Here is a 13,792-nt window from a genome sequence, read left to right as displayed (position 1 = left end):
CTGACCCCTTAACTAAGTCTCATCATTTGTGCTATGCTTTGAGGAAGCCCACTGGTGATCTTTTCACCAAAATCAATGTCTTCCTCCACCCCCACCCTGACTTTGTTTTCATTCTCTTTAGACTGCCAGGGCATATGACACTCTCATTTTTCAATACTTTATCCTTGATCTGGCTCCTGTACTTGGATTCCATTTTATCTTATATTTTATTCTTAAATATCTTTCTCACTGATATTATTTTTTCCTTCTCCACTTTTTTCTCAAAGTTCTATTTCATCTTGCTTTTCTTTTCAAAAGAGTAATGACTAGCCATAGCTGTTGTGCTCATCTAGTTCAAAAATCTCTTCCTAAAAAAAAAAAATATTTTAATGAAGAACTTATTTAAAATGCAAGAATAAAACAATGCAAGATTTAAAATAAATTATACCCTGTTTAATTGATGGTTAATTTAATCAATCTCTCTCTTTCCCTTCATTCCTCCCTCTCTTCCTGACTCTCCTTTTCCTGCTACAAACACACACACACACACACACACACACACACGCAAGATAAATTGAACCAATTATACTTGACCATAACAACCAAGTAATTCAATTAGTGACAATATATTTGTGTGACATTAGTACTGGCGAGGTCCTTCATTACCAGTATCTGGGTCCTAGTTCTTCCCTATCTCCAACTTCCAGTAAACTGTTTCCTAAATCTATTCCACTTTGTCCACTTCTGGGACCCATATGTTCTAACTCATTTGGATCTGTGTGGAATATGTAGAGATTTGGTACATAAAAGAGACGCGTTTTCTCTGTGCTTCCCAGAGCCTGACAACATGCCTCTAGTATAACTATTTCTTTTTATAATTGCTATTATACGAGTCCAAGGAATTTCTTCACTGTGGTTTCCCATCTCTCACTTCCAAATCTTCCCTGGCAGTAGAAGCTAAAATTAAGGCTATCTACTCTGAGCAAATGCTGCCTCACTTCCTACTGGCCAACAATGTAAGAATTAAACAATCATAAGATTGCTTTCCGCTTAGTGAATCACATTTGCTTCCATCAATTCACCATACCAACTCTGAATTCTCCTCCAAAATTTTCAAATTCTCCATAAATTTGACCAAGCTTATGCATCAATCTTATTTTTATTCCAGCACATAGATGCACTGTCCCTGACACAGCACAATGACTCCCGGTCAGCACACCACCTCTAGTGGAGTTTACTTCACCCTGTTGGCTCTCCCCTCTTGCTTGTACATTATTACTTCTATCTGCTATTCATAACCAAACTCAAGACTCAGTTCATCAGAGACCATGCCCCAATTATTGTATTTTTCTTGTCTTCCTTTCTCTGGGAACGTTTCCTCTGCACCGCCAGTGAGTATTTCATCACAAATACTGTTGTGTTGCTTTGTTTTTTGTAACCTACATTGTAAAGTTCCTGCTGCCAGGTGCTTTATTAAATAAAAATATTTATTGACAGAGGGAAATCGACATACGTTTCAATCGCACATATACAGCACGTGAAATACCGCATATTTAGAGGGTTTGCTGGGTGCCAGATGCTCCCTTAAATTCACTGAATCCTCATAACCACACTCTGCAGTTGTTGTTGTTAAATCCATTTAATAAATGAGAACTGAGGTCAGAGAAGTTAAATCTCCAAGGTCAGATAGCTAATCAAAACCAGCCATGTTTGATGGCAAAGCCTATAATCCTTTCATAATACCTGGAAGATTCCAAATTCTTGTGAAATGATTATTTTAAATAAAAAGATTGAATTGATTTAATATGATGTCAAGTATTTATATGCAAATATTATGCCTAACTTTGAGTCTATATTCTGAAAAGGATTCTCATTTTTATTTTTATTTATTTATTTATTTATTTATTTATTTATTTATTTATTTATGTTGGCAGTGAATATCTTTTCTGCCCAAAAGCACCATTTCAACATGTGGAGTTCCACATAACTGAAGTTTCTGGTGTGTATTATATGGTAAAGAAATCTAAAGTTCAAATGATTAATGATAAGAGACAGTCCACAAGTACTGGAAAAATACCATCTCTTAATGACAAGCAGCAGAACAATAAAAGCAGAACATCCTGCAAATCTGCTAGTATTGTTCAGATTAGATGAATAAATTATTGGTGTTTTAGTAATAAGTTCTTTTTAAAGGGAACATTACAATATTTACCTCATAGAAAACATGAAAAATGGCAATAAGGTTAAGTCATATAGAAATTTCCAATTGTACTTTGTGCAAATAGAATAAGTTCTCACCCTTAGGGTGGAAAAAAAAAAATTGAGAGAACTTCAGAAGACAAAAAAAGTGTCATGTAAGAAAAAAAAAGAACTGGGTCAGGGAACTAGTATTTATTTGACTGTGGCAGCTATGACTATTCCTGAGAAATATATACGGAAGAAAAAGTACATATGGAAGAATGAGTTCAGCAATGGAGTTACTAGATGGAAAACCTTCAAAGAGAATCAGATTCTATCAGTGTATGGGAACGGCATCTTAACTCCAGAATGCTAAAGGGAAATGTAATGGATGAACAAAGGAATTTAGAACTTTGTGGAGACTACATTCAGCTGAGCAAGCCCAGGAGTCTGTCACTTTCTAAGAAAGTTGATATCATTATGCGATGCCATCAGAGCTTTTAAAGAGAATGAACTCAGCTTTTCTTCCCCGTTACCCGCTTATGTCTTGTGTGATTAGTGAATCAGCCTGAATTTCGTTTTCCTAGCCCTGGTTAAGGATCTTCAGAGGCTGATAGGAATGTTTCTGGTTTTGTTTAGAAACATCCCAGATTTGAGGGTCTACGGGGTCTTCCAATGCCTGGAACGTTTGCCTCAGCCCCAGGTACGGGGCACATCACCAGATCCCCTACTGCGCTTTGTTTCCAATGACTCTCACAGTCATCCAGACATCAGGCATTGGCCTTTCTTATCTACATCATTCTGTGAGCTGCAGAAGACAAGAAAGAAAGAAAGAAAGAAAGAAAGAAAGAAAGAAAGAAAGAAAGGAAGGAAGGAAGGAAGGAAGGAAGGAAGGAAGGAAGGAAGGAAGGAAGGAAGGAAGAAAGAAAGAAAGAAAGAAAGAAAGAAAGAAAGAAAGAAAGAAAGAAAAGAAAGAAAAGAAAGAAAGAAGGAGAAAGAAAGAAAAAAGAAAAGAAAAAAGAGTGTCAAGTTAGAAAAAAGAAAAAGAAAAGCAACTTAGCTGATATCAAGGGGCTTTGAGGCAAATAAGAACTTTCAATATAAGAATAAGGCAAGGAACATGACAGAGATGACAAAAAGACATATCTTCCTGTCAACAGCCTTCCTTCAGTTCCGCTGAGATCCATTAGCAGCTGTGAAGTGTGAAAATTAGGAGCTAAAGCACAGAGGATATTTTAAGGCTGAGAATGCAGCAAGCTTTCACATTTCCTCATCACGTCCCTTTTATTTCATCAAACATGTTATTCGTACTATTTTTTAATGATTTCTCAACAGATTCAAATATTGCCTCAGAAGTCTGATGAGGGTAACGACCTGGTTCGGAGTGAGAGCATCAGGGGCCTATTTCCCAAGAGAATGTTTCAAGGGGACAGGGAAGGAAGCAGATGTTTTCCATCAGCAACTGATGCTGGAGAAGTAACCATGACTCCCTTGCTAACCACATGCTCTAGGCCGTAATCATGTACTCCCTTCTTCTGCTTTCATAGACACAGCGGCATGTCATAATTCACATCCTGTCTTGTTGACACAGCTTGCTTCAGCTGTTCACGTAGCAAATTGTTTGTTCGCTGAAACCAAAGACACAGCAGCTCTTTGTGGAGTGACTAAAAGGAGCTGCAGAGTTCTGGATGTTTGCAGTCAAGTGCACTGCTGGGTAGGGGTCCAGATACATTACACAAATATGTTTACACTTACAGTCCCAGCTACCTATGGGGTGTTTCTTCCCTCGCTGCCATCCCTGCAGCTCACGTCAGCTAAAACAGAGCCGTGCAGCATTTGCATAGCCTTATACCACTGCCGAAGCAACTCGATCCAAGTCTTCTCTGCACCAAAATGTAACCTTGTTTTAAATGAGGGAACAAATGCGAAGGGGCAAAGGCAACAAAGACTGTTACAGAAGAGATAAAAATCAATCTCTTTTTAGAGCAGTGTCAATTACAATATACCATTGGCATCACCTTTGAGGAAGCTGAACACTCCCTGTATTATATATATTTACTTACTATTAGGGACAACTTATTCAGGTTGTTTATCGCCAATATACTTTATGTATTTGTGCCCTAAAATGTCGTTGGCATTAGTTCATGGCAGCAAGGCTTAGTGGACAGAGAACTGACCCAGACATTTACATGCTGGCTCATGTCCCAGCTGCACACAAACTATGTAACCCGAACAAATTTGCTTGAAGAGTCAGTTTCCTTATCTATAAAGTGAGATCTAAAGTATCTCAAAAACTCATTTAAGTTCTTAAATTCTATTTTCTCTAAATTAATGCTTGGTAATCAAAGCTGCAAATCAGGACAATTGCAATCTAATCATCTTTCCAAATGATTACAAATACTTTTCAAAGACAAAGTCCATAGGCCTAATTGTCTCTGCTCTTCGAAACTTACATTCACAACTCCCCTTTTCCAGGGTGTAAGATACTTCTCTGTTGCCTGACAAATCGAGTCGAAATTATTTGGTCTAGCCACCTTTGTATTTTTCTGAGCAAATCTTATAAATGCTCCAGAATTACCCACCAGGGCCAGGTCAGCTTCCTCACCGCCTCCGCTTAATCACTGTCCTTTCTCTGTGGTCTTTTGTTCCCCTCATGCCATTTATTTGTCTCCAATTCCTTGTCTGTTACACTTGACCTAACTGGTTTCTGTTCACCCTTCATTGCGCAGTGCAAGCTCCTTCAGGCTGCCTCCTGCCAAGACCTCATGGGGTTCTCCAGTTTCTCTTACTTCTCTGAGCATCGAGAACCAAAAATGGCATTTTAGGGTGATAAACATGAGTGCTTCCCCTTCCCACCCAAGGGTGGAATCACATGAGAAAAAGGGGACTTGAAATATCAACTCTATTTGAGGAAAGCCCAAATTGGAAGTTGTGACCTACCTAGGGCTAAGGCTGCAGGGAGCTTGACATTCATTTCAGCCCAGAACTGGACGACCGCAACTTAGAGTCTGGCAGATTGCTGCCCGGAGTGCATTCGCCCTGCCAGCAGGCCAACAAGGAGGAGGCTGAGCTCCTTCTCCTCAATGTCCCAACCAGACGAGCCTCTGCTCATCCCCTGAGATCAGAGAGAAGCCATAAATGTAACCTATGAGAAGTGACTTCACATAGAAACTTGCCACATCTACTTCTTGGTCGATCTAAAAGAGCACACATATATTGACCCAGTTCGCTTAAGAGGGCATGAACCATTATCTGTATTTCTTTTTCATTCCTCACTGTACTAGGCCCATAATGTGGGTCAAAAATTAAATATTGCCTGATTGCTTAACAAATTCAGCTATTCTTATTTTTACAATTAAAATGTATATTATAGATTTGTATGCATCTTGAATGTGAACAAAAATATTTTCAGATGACAGTAACCTTGAGAATAGTTATCACATACATGTCTAAAATAAATACATCTAAAGGGAAAAAAGCCCTATATAGAGACTATTTTTATTGAAGTAGGTAGTTTTATTAAAAGATATAACCACTGACGCTTGTTTTCTTTCATTCTTTTTTTTTTTTAAGATTTATTTATTTACAATGGAGAGAGAGAGCACAGGAGGCAGGGGCAGAGGGAGAGAGAGAATCTCAAGCAGACTCCCTGCTGAGTGCAGAGCCTAACATGGGGCTCAATCCCATGACCCTGAGATCATGACCTGAACCAAAATCAAGAGCTGGATGCTCAACCCACTGAGCAACCCACTGAGCCCCACCAGTGAAGCTTGTTTTATTTCTACTAGAGTATAAAGGAGCACCGCCAACAGTGAAAATGATAATCAAGCAAATCTTACCATACTTTGTTAGCTCTTTGTGTTAAAGAGGGAAATCAAAGTGTTTATCATTCTGCCTTAATGGGATACTGTTAGTCACACATTTTACTAACATTGAGAGAGCTGAATCATTTCTTAACCATAACATGGTGGATGTTTGTGTCACAAAATGGGATTAACTTGAAGAGAGAATAGAAGTGTTTAAACTATTACACCAAATTTTTAAAAAAATTGCAAAATGGGTAACAGGTAAGATAATGCGTAAGATAATAATCACGGTCAGTCCATCTTCAAATAGTAAAGCTAGATGTCTTTCAAGAACTAGCTGCTCTTGGCAATTTTTATAATGTTATAAAGTTATTCTAAAATTTCTTAAACTGCAAAATTTCTTACATTTTCTTTCCGTTTCTATCTTGCTAAATTTTTTCGGATATGTGTGGAATACCTAATGGGGAGACAGAGAAACTATAAAAAATGTTTATATATAAAAATGCATTTAATATATAAATTTTATATATTGTAATAAAAATATTATATATTACATATTTTTTTCTAATTGACATTCTTTTTTTCTTTGGAAAAAGATGGAATTGTGTTTTGCTTTCAATGTTGTTTTTGTCTATTTGCTGAGGGACATTATAATCAGCTAAAGCCTGAGCTGCCTATCGATAAGACATACACGCAACAGCTGAATGTTGTATTCTAATAGGCAATTCTCCAGAGGAAATTCAGGTCTCTTATGTCCTCGATCCTTTCTCATACATAATAAAGGGGTCTCTAGTATGTTGATTCTCTGGCAAGCATATCTCAGTTATAGGCTGTCCTATTTAAGAAGACAATATGAAGTTCATTATTTACTAGTAATTGAACATAAGTTGTGTAAATTATCATACAGCTAGGGAGGGCAATGTGTAAATTTGTGTGTGTGTGTGTGTGTGTGTGTGTTTGTATGCCAAGGGAGTTCAGTGCTAGAGCTATGATAGGCTGGCAAATTCCCGCACTACCCACCTCATCCTGGCCATTGATGCCCATATGCTAATCCTAAGAGCCTGTTAATATATTACCTTACATGGCAAAAGGGATGTGAAATGTGATTACATTAATGATGTTGAGGTGGGAGGTTATTCTGGATTATCTGTGTGGGCCCAATGTAATCACAAGGCTTTTTATAAGAGGGAAGCAGAATGGTCAGAATCAGAAGGAGATGTGACAAGAAGATGGTCAGAGTCAAAGAGTAATCTGAAAATGGTATGCTGCTGACTTTGAAGATGAAGCAACAGATGACCAGCCAAGGAATGCAGGTCAACTCTAGAAGCTGTAAAGGGAAGGGGACAGATTCTTTCCTGGAGCCTGTGGGGGAGCATAGCCCTGCTCATATATTGATTGGGGCTCAAGAGAAGCCATTTCAGACTTCTGAGCTCCAAAACTAGGAGATAATAAATGTGGGTTGTTTTAAGCCACTAAGTTTGTGGTAATTTGTTACAGCGGCAATAAGAAACCAATACACCAAAACTTGTTTAGAAATGGGGGGAAAACACAAGTAAAAGTTGACTTCATATTTATGAAAACATTTTGCTATATTAAATACATGTATTAATCCTCACAAAGGTTTCCAGGCATTTTGAAACAATTGTTATATCATTAGAAAACATTCCTAGAGGGGCGCCTGGGTGGCGCAGTCATTAAGCGTCTGCCTTCGGCTCAGGGCGTGATCCCAGCGTTATGGGATCAAGCCCCACATCAGGCTCCTCCGCTATGAGCCTGCTTTTTCCTCTCCTACTCCCCCTGCTTGTGTTCCCTCTCTCGCTGGCTGTCTATCTCTGTCAAATAAATAAATAAAATCTTAAAAAAAAAAAAAAGAAAACATTCCTAGAGCTTCTGTTTTTACTTTTTAAAACATCCAAAAACATTTCTAAAGCCAACTGGAATGTATATCCCGGTTTTAACAATCTCTATAGATTTAGGTCTCAGTCAAATGGAGCCTGAAACCTTGGCTTGGAATACTTATTAGTCAACAGAATCAGTGTTTTGTACTTGTAATCACTTGTAAGCTCCCCAGCACTCAATTTAATTTAATTCTCACTACTTTTTGGTAATGTATATTCCTAAGCACTGTAGATTTTTAAAAATTTACTTTTTAACTTACCTAAACAAAGCCTACTCTTTCTGGTTTTGTGAATTTTGAGAAATGCCTATCTTTTTCCATCCACCACCAGTATTGCAATACAGAATATTTCCCCAACCCACAAATCCCTCATGTTACCATTTTGTAGTCAAGCCCCACTCCCAACTCCAGCACTTGGTGACTTTTGTCTTCCATCCCTACAGTTTATGGTTTCCACAATGCCTTACAAGTAGAATTATAAAATAATTTGTTTGGTCGCCTTTTGGACCTGACTTCTTTTACTTAGTAAAATGCATTTGGGCTTAAACATGTGGTGGAGTCCATCAGTAGCTCATTCATTTTTGTCATGTTTTCTGTTGTATGGATATAACATAGCTAGTTTACCCACTCCCAGTTAAGAGAGGTTGAAGTTGTTTTCCAATTTTTGGTTATTACAAATAAAGCTTCTGTAAATATTGTGTGTAGGTTGTTTTATTTAATACACTGTTGACTTAATTTCAATTTCCCTAATGAATAATGATGTTCAGCAACTTCTTACATTCTTATTTACACCTATATACCTTTTAAGATGAAATATCTCTTCAAATCTTTTGCCCATTTTTAAAAATCAGGTTTTTGTTCCCTCACTGTTGAGTGAGAAAAGTCACTACATACTCTAGATATAATTCCCTCCAGATAAATCATCTGCAAATGTTTCTCATAGTCTATGGTTTGTGTTTTCATCCTTTTAATATTGTTGTTCACAGAACAAAAGTTTTTAATTTTGATAAAGTTCAATTTTTAGCAATTGTTTCTTTTATAAATCATGCTTTTGGGAGGATCATATTTTAAAAAATCTTTGCCTAATTTAAGACTACAAAGATATTTCCTTTTTTTATTAAGTTTTTAATTTTAATTCCAATATAGTTAACATACAATGTTATATTATAACTATAATATATATTTCATATTTTATATAATTATAATACAAAAGTAATATATATTAGTTTCATGTATGTTTCAGTAATATTATCTATTAGTTTCAACAATTCTATACATTATTACTCAGTGCTCATAAGTGCACTCATAATCCCCTTCACCCATTTCACCCATCCCCCCACCTTTAAAATGCTTTATTTTATATTATTTTTTTAAAGATTTTATTTATTTATTTGAGAGAAGAGAGAGAAAGTACAGAAGGATAGTGAGAGGAAGAAGCAGAACCCACTGAGCAGAGAGCCTAATGTGGGGCTCCATCCCAGGACCCTGAGATCATGACCTCAGCACAAGGCAGACACTTAACTGACTGAACCACCCAGGTGCCCCTGATATGCTTTATTTTAAATGAGTACCCTCAGTTACAGTTATTTTTTTTCAACAAGAGATGTTTTCATATGTGTAGAAGTTTCATAATTTCAGGTTTTATACTTAATTCTATGATACATTTTGATTTAAATTTTGCATAAGTTGTGAGAGATGGCTCAACTTTTTGTTCTGTTTTGTTAGCATTTAAATGTCAACAGTTCCAATATAAATTTGTGAAAAGACTCTCCTTTCTCCAGTCACCAGCCTTTGCAACTTTGTCAGATCAGGTTATTTTACTAGTGTGGTTCTACCTCCTGACTCTATTGTATTCAGTTGATACATGTTTCTTTTTGTCAATACCATACTATCTTTTTTTAAATTTTTTTGTAGATTTAAAACAAGCCTTGAAATAAGTAATATGAGTTGTCCAGCTTTGTTTTTCCATTCTAAAATTGTTTCAGCTATCCTAATGCCTTTGACTTTCCATACGAATTTTAGAATCAGCTTCTCAATTTATATAACAGTCACTCTAGAATTTCTATTGAAGTGACATTAAATTCCAATTTGAGAAGAATTAAGAATACTATTGAGTCTTCTAATTCATAATAATTTCACAAGTTTCTATTATTTTTGCTTTTCTTTGATTTCTTTTTCTGTAGTGTTCAGTATACTGGTTCTACAAATATATTGTTAGACTTACTATAAATATTTCATTTTTCTTTTGTGTTGTTGTAAATTATATTCTATTTTACATTTTGAATTCCAATTGTTCATTGCTACTATTGAGAAACACAATTAATTGTTATTTGTTTACTATATTGACCTTGCATATTTCAACTTGGTTTTATTGCTAAACTCACTTAACTCTAGGACTTTTTTGGTAGACTTTTTAGTGCTATAAACATATACAATCATATTGTCTGTGAACAGAGAAAGTTTTGGTTGTTCTTTACAATGTGGATACCTTTCTTTTCTTTTGTTGTTTTATTGCATTTTCTGACTTTCAGCATGAGGATGGCTAGGAATGATGAAAGCAGACATCATTGCCCTGTTCTCCATCTTGAGGGGGAGAAATAAGTCATAAGTGTGATATTGGGTACTTTTGTAGAAGCCATTTGTAAGTTTCTATTCCTAGTTGCTTGAGGGTTTTTATTAGTAATGGAAGGTGGAATTTGGCTAAATGCTTTTTCTGTGTTTATCGAAATACTCATGATTTCTCCTGTTTAGCTTACTAATATGAGGAAATGCACTGATTGGTACTCAAATATTAAACCAGTATTACATTCACAGAATAAACTCTGCTTGTTTGTGATGTGTTACGCTTTACTTACATGTTGGTGGAATTGGTTTTATAATAACTTGAAGATTTTTATATACAAACTTATGAATGATATTGGCTTGTGATTTTCTTGTCTTTTAATGTCTTTGGTTTTGATATACAGGTACTTATGACCTCATAAAATACCTTGGGAAGAGTTCCCTTCTATTTTCTTTTTTAACTATTTTAACTTACTATTTCTTCCTTGAATGTTGGATAAACTTCACTAGTGAAACCATTTATATCTAGCTTTTTTTTTTAATCATTGGGAGATTTATAACTACTAATTGAAATTTTAAATCATTTTAAGAATCTACAGATTATTTCTTCTTGGTTAAACTCTGGTAGTTTTTATCTTTTAAAGAATTGGTCCATTTCATCTAAGTGTTTTTCATGCTGTTCCCTTATTATAACTTCATGGTCCATGAACTCTGTAGTGATGACTTCTTATTAATTATTAATATATTGTCATTTTTCACTTTTTCTTTTTTTAGTCAATCCATCTAGAGGCTTATTAATGCTATTGATCTGTTCAAAGAAGACAACTTTGGTTTGGTTAGCTTTTTCTATTGTTTTATGTTTCAATTTCTTTTATTCTGTCTTTATTATTTCTTTTCTTCATTTGTTTTAGGTGTTATTTGCTTTTGCATTGCTTTTCCTCATTTTTTTTTTTAAGGATGTTTAGCTTGCTGATTTGAGACCATCATCTTTTCTGCTATAAGCATTCAATACCATCGATTTCTCTTTACACATCACTTTAATTGGGTCCCATACATTTTGATGTTGCATTTTTATTTTCATGTGTTCATAACGCTTCAGTTTACTTAAACTTATTCAATTTTTTTGAGACATTCTCTGTGACCCACAGAAGTGTGAATTTTTTTAATCCCAAATATTCTGGTATTTTCCAAATAGTTTTCTGTTATTGATGTCTGGTTTCCTACTTTCATGGTCAGATTGGTTTCATTATAGCCTGAAAACACACTTTGCATGAGATCTATATTTTTAATATTTATCAAGGTATATTTTATGGCATGTAATATATAGATTAGGTTGAATATTCCAAGTACATGAAAATATGTGTATTTTGCTGTTGTTGGGTAAAATATCCCATAAACATTAAGAAAAGAGATATGGCAGTTCAGGTCTCCTATAAACCTGCTGATTTTACATCTACTTATTCTACCAATTATTGAAAGAGGAGTAAGTCTTCAACTATATTTGTACATTCAATAAGTTCCCCTTTCAGTTTTATCAAGTCTGATGTATTTTGAAACTATGTTGTAAAGTGAATATACATTTAGGATTGTTATGCATTCTTAGAAGACTGGCCACTTTGTCATGTAATATCACTTTTTGTCCCTATTTTTTCTTATTTCTATAGTTTACTTTGTCTGATATTAACATAGTCATTCCAGCTTTGTGTTTGCATGGTATATCTTTTCCCATATTTGACTTTTAAGCTAGCTATATGTTTAAAGTGTGTTTACTATAGATAACATATATGTCTTCCTTTTAAATCCAATCTGACAACCATTTACATTTAATATAATTGTAGATACAGTTAGAATAAAATCTATTTGCTAGCTACTTTCTATTTTTTAATCTGTTTTTTTTTTTTTTTTGCTTCACTCTTTCTTTTTTCTGAATTTCCTTGGGGGTAAATAAGCAGTTTTTATGATTTCATTTTATCCCCATTCCTGGCCTATAATTTATACCACTTCTTTAAAAAAAATGCAGTTGTTCTAGTATATATAGTAAGTATTGTTAATTACATAGTCTACTCTCAAAGAATTTTAAAAACAGTATTTTCTTTTCTTTCTTTCTTTTTTTTTAGGGGTGGAGGGGCAGAGAGAGAGAATCTTAAGCATGCTCCATGCCCAGTGCAGAGCCTGATGAGAGGCTCCATCTCACAACCCTGAGATTAAGACCTGAGTCAAAATCAAGAGCAGAAACTTAACTGACGGAGCACCCAGGCACCCCTACAAAAGTGTTTTCTAATTCTTCTCTCCTACTGTTGTGCTATTCTTTTAGCACATTTTAATTTTGCGTATGATGTAAGTAGATCATATTGCTGTTATTCTTACTTTTAGACAGTTATCTCTCAGAGCAAAGAAAAGTAAAATAAATTTTATTTGCCTTTATTTATTTCAGTTCCAGTCTTGTTTATTTTTTGTGTAGATCCAGGTTATTGTCTGGTGTCACTTTCCTTCTGCTTGAAAAATTTCTTTTAACATTTTTTTGAAGTGGAGGACTACTGGCAATGACTTTTCTCAGTTTTGGTTTGCCCCAGAAAGCCTTTATTTCTCTTTCTCTTATGAGAAATATTCTTGCTGTGTATAGATTTTTGTTGTTTTTTCTCAGTGTTTTCTTTCATCACTTAAAAGATGTCACTTATGGTGTTCCATCTTGCATGGTTTCAGAAGAATGCATGGTTCTTTAATTCTTTTTTTTTTTTTTTTTAAGATTTTATTTATTTATCTGACAGGATAGAGACAGCCAGCGAGAGAGGGAACACAAGCAGGAGGAGTGGGAGAGGAAGAAGCAGGCTCATAGCGGAGGAGCCTGATGTGGGGCTCGATCCCATAACGACGGGATCACGCCCTGAGCCGAAGGCAGACGCTTAACGACTGAGCCACCCAGGCGCCCCTGGTTCTTTAATTCTTATCGTTGTGCCTTTGTAAGTGATGTGTCATTTTTCCCCCGGCTGCCATCAAGAATCTCTCCTTATGTTTGATTTTTCAGTAGTTTAACTATGGTGTATGCCTGAAAGTGTGAACTTATTCATTTCTTTATCCTGCTGTTGTTCTCTGATCTTCTTAAATACATGGTTTGATATTTATTATTAATTTTGTACAGTTCTTAGCTCTTGTTTCTTCACAGATTTCTTCTGTTCTGTTCCTTCTCTTCACCTTCTGGAAGTCCAAACACGTGTATGTTAGACCATGTGACATTACCTCACAACTCTTGGATATTCTGTTCTGCATGGTTTTGTGTCTTTTTTCCTACACTTTCCCCCTCTGCTTCAGTCTGGGTGATTTCTACAGACCTACCATTGACCTATTCCCTAGCAGTCTTGAATCTACTGAG

Source organism: Ursus arctos, unplaced genomic scaffold (genome assembly GCF_023065955.2).
Source record: "Ursus arctos isolate Adak ecotype North America unplaced genomic scaffold, UrsArc2.0 scaffold_4, whole genome shotgun sequence".
In the NCBI taxonomy this organism is placed as follows: Eukaryota; Metazoa; Chordata; class Mammalia; order Carnivora; family Ursidae; genus Ursus; species Ursus arctos.
Note: the sequence above shows the minus strand (reverse complement) of the source record.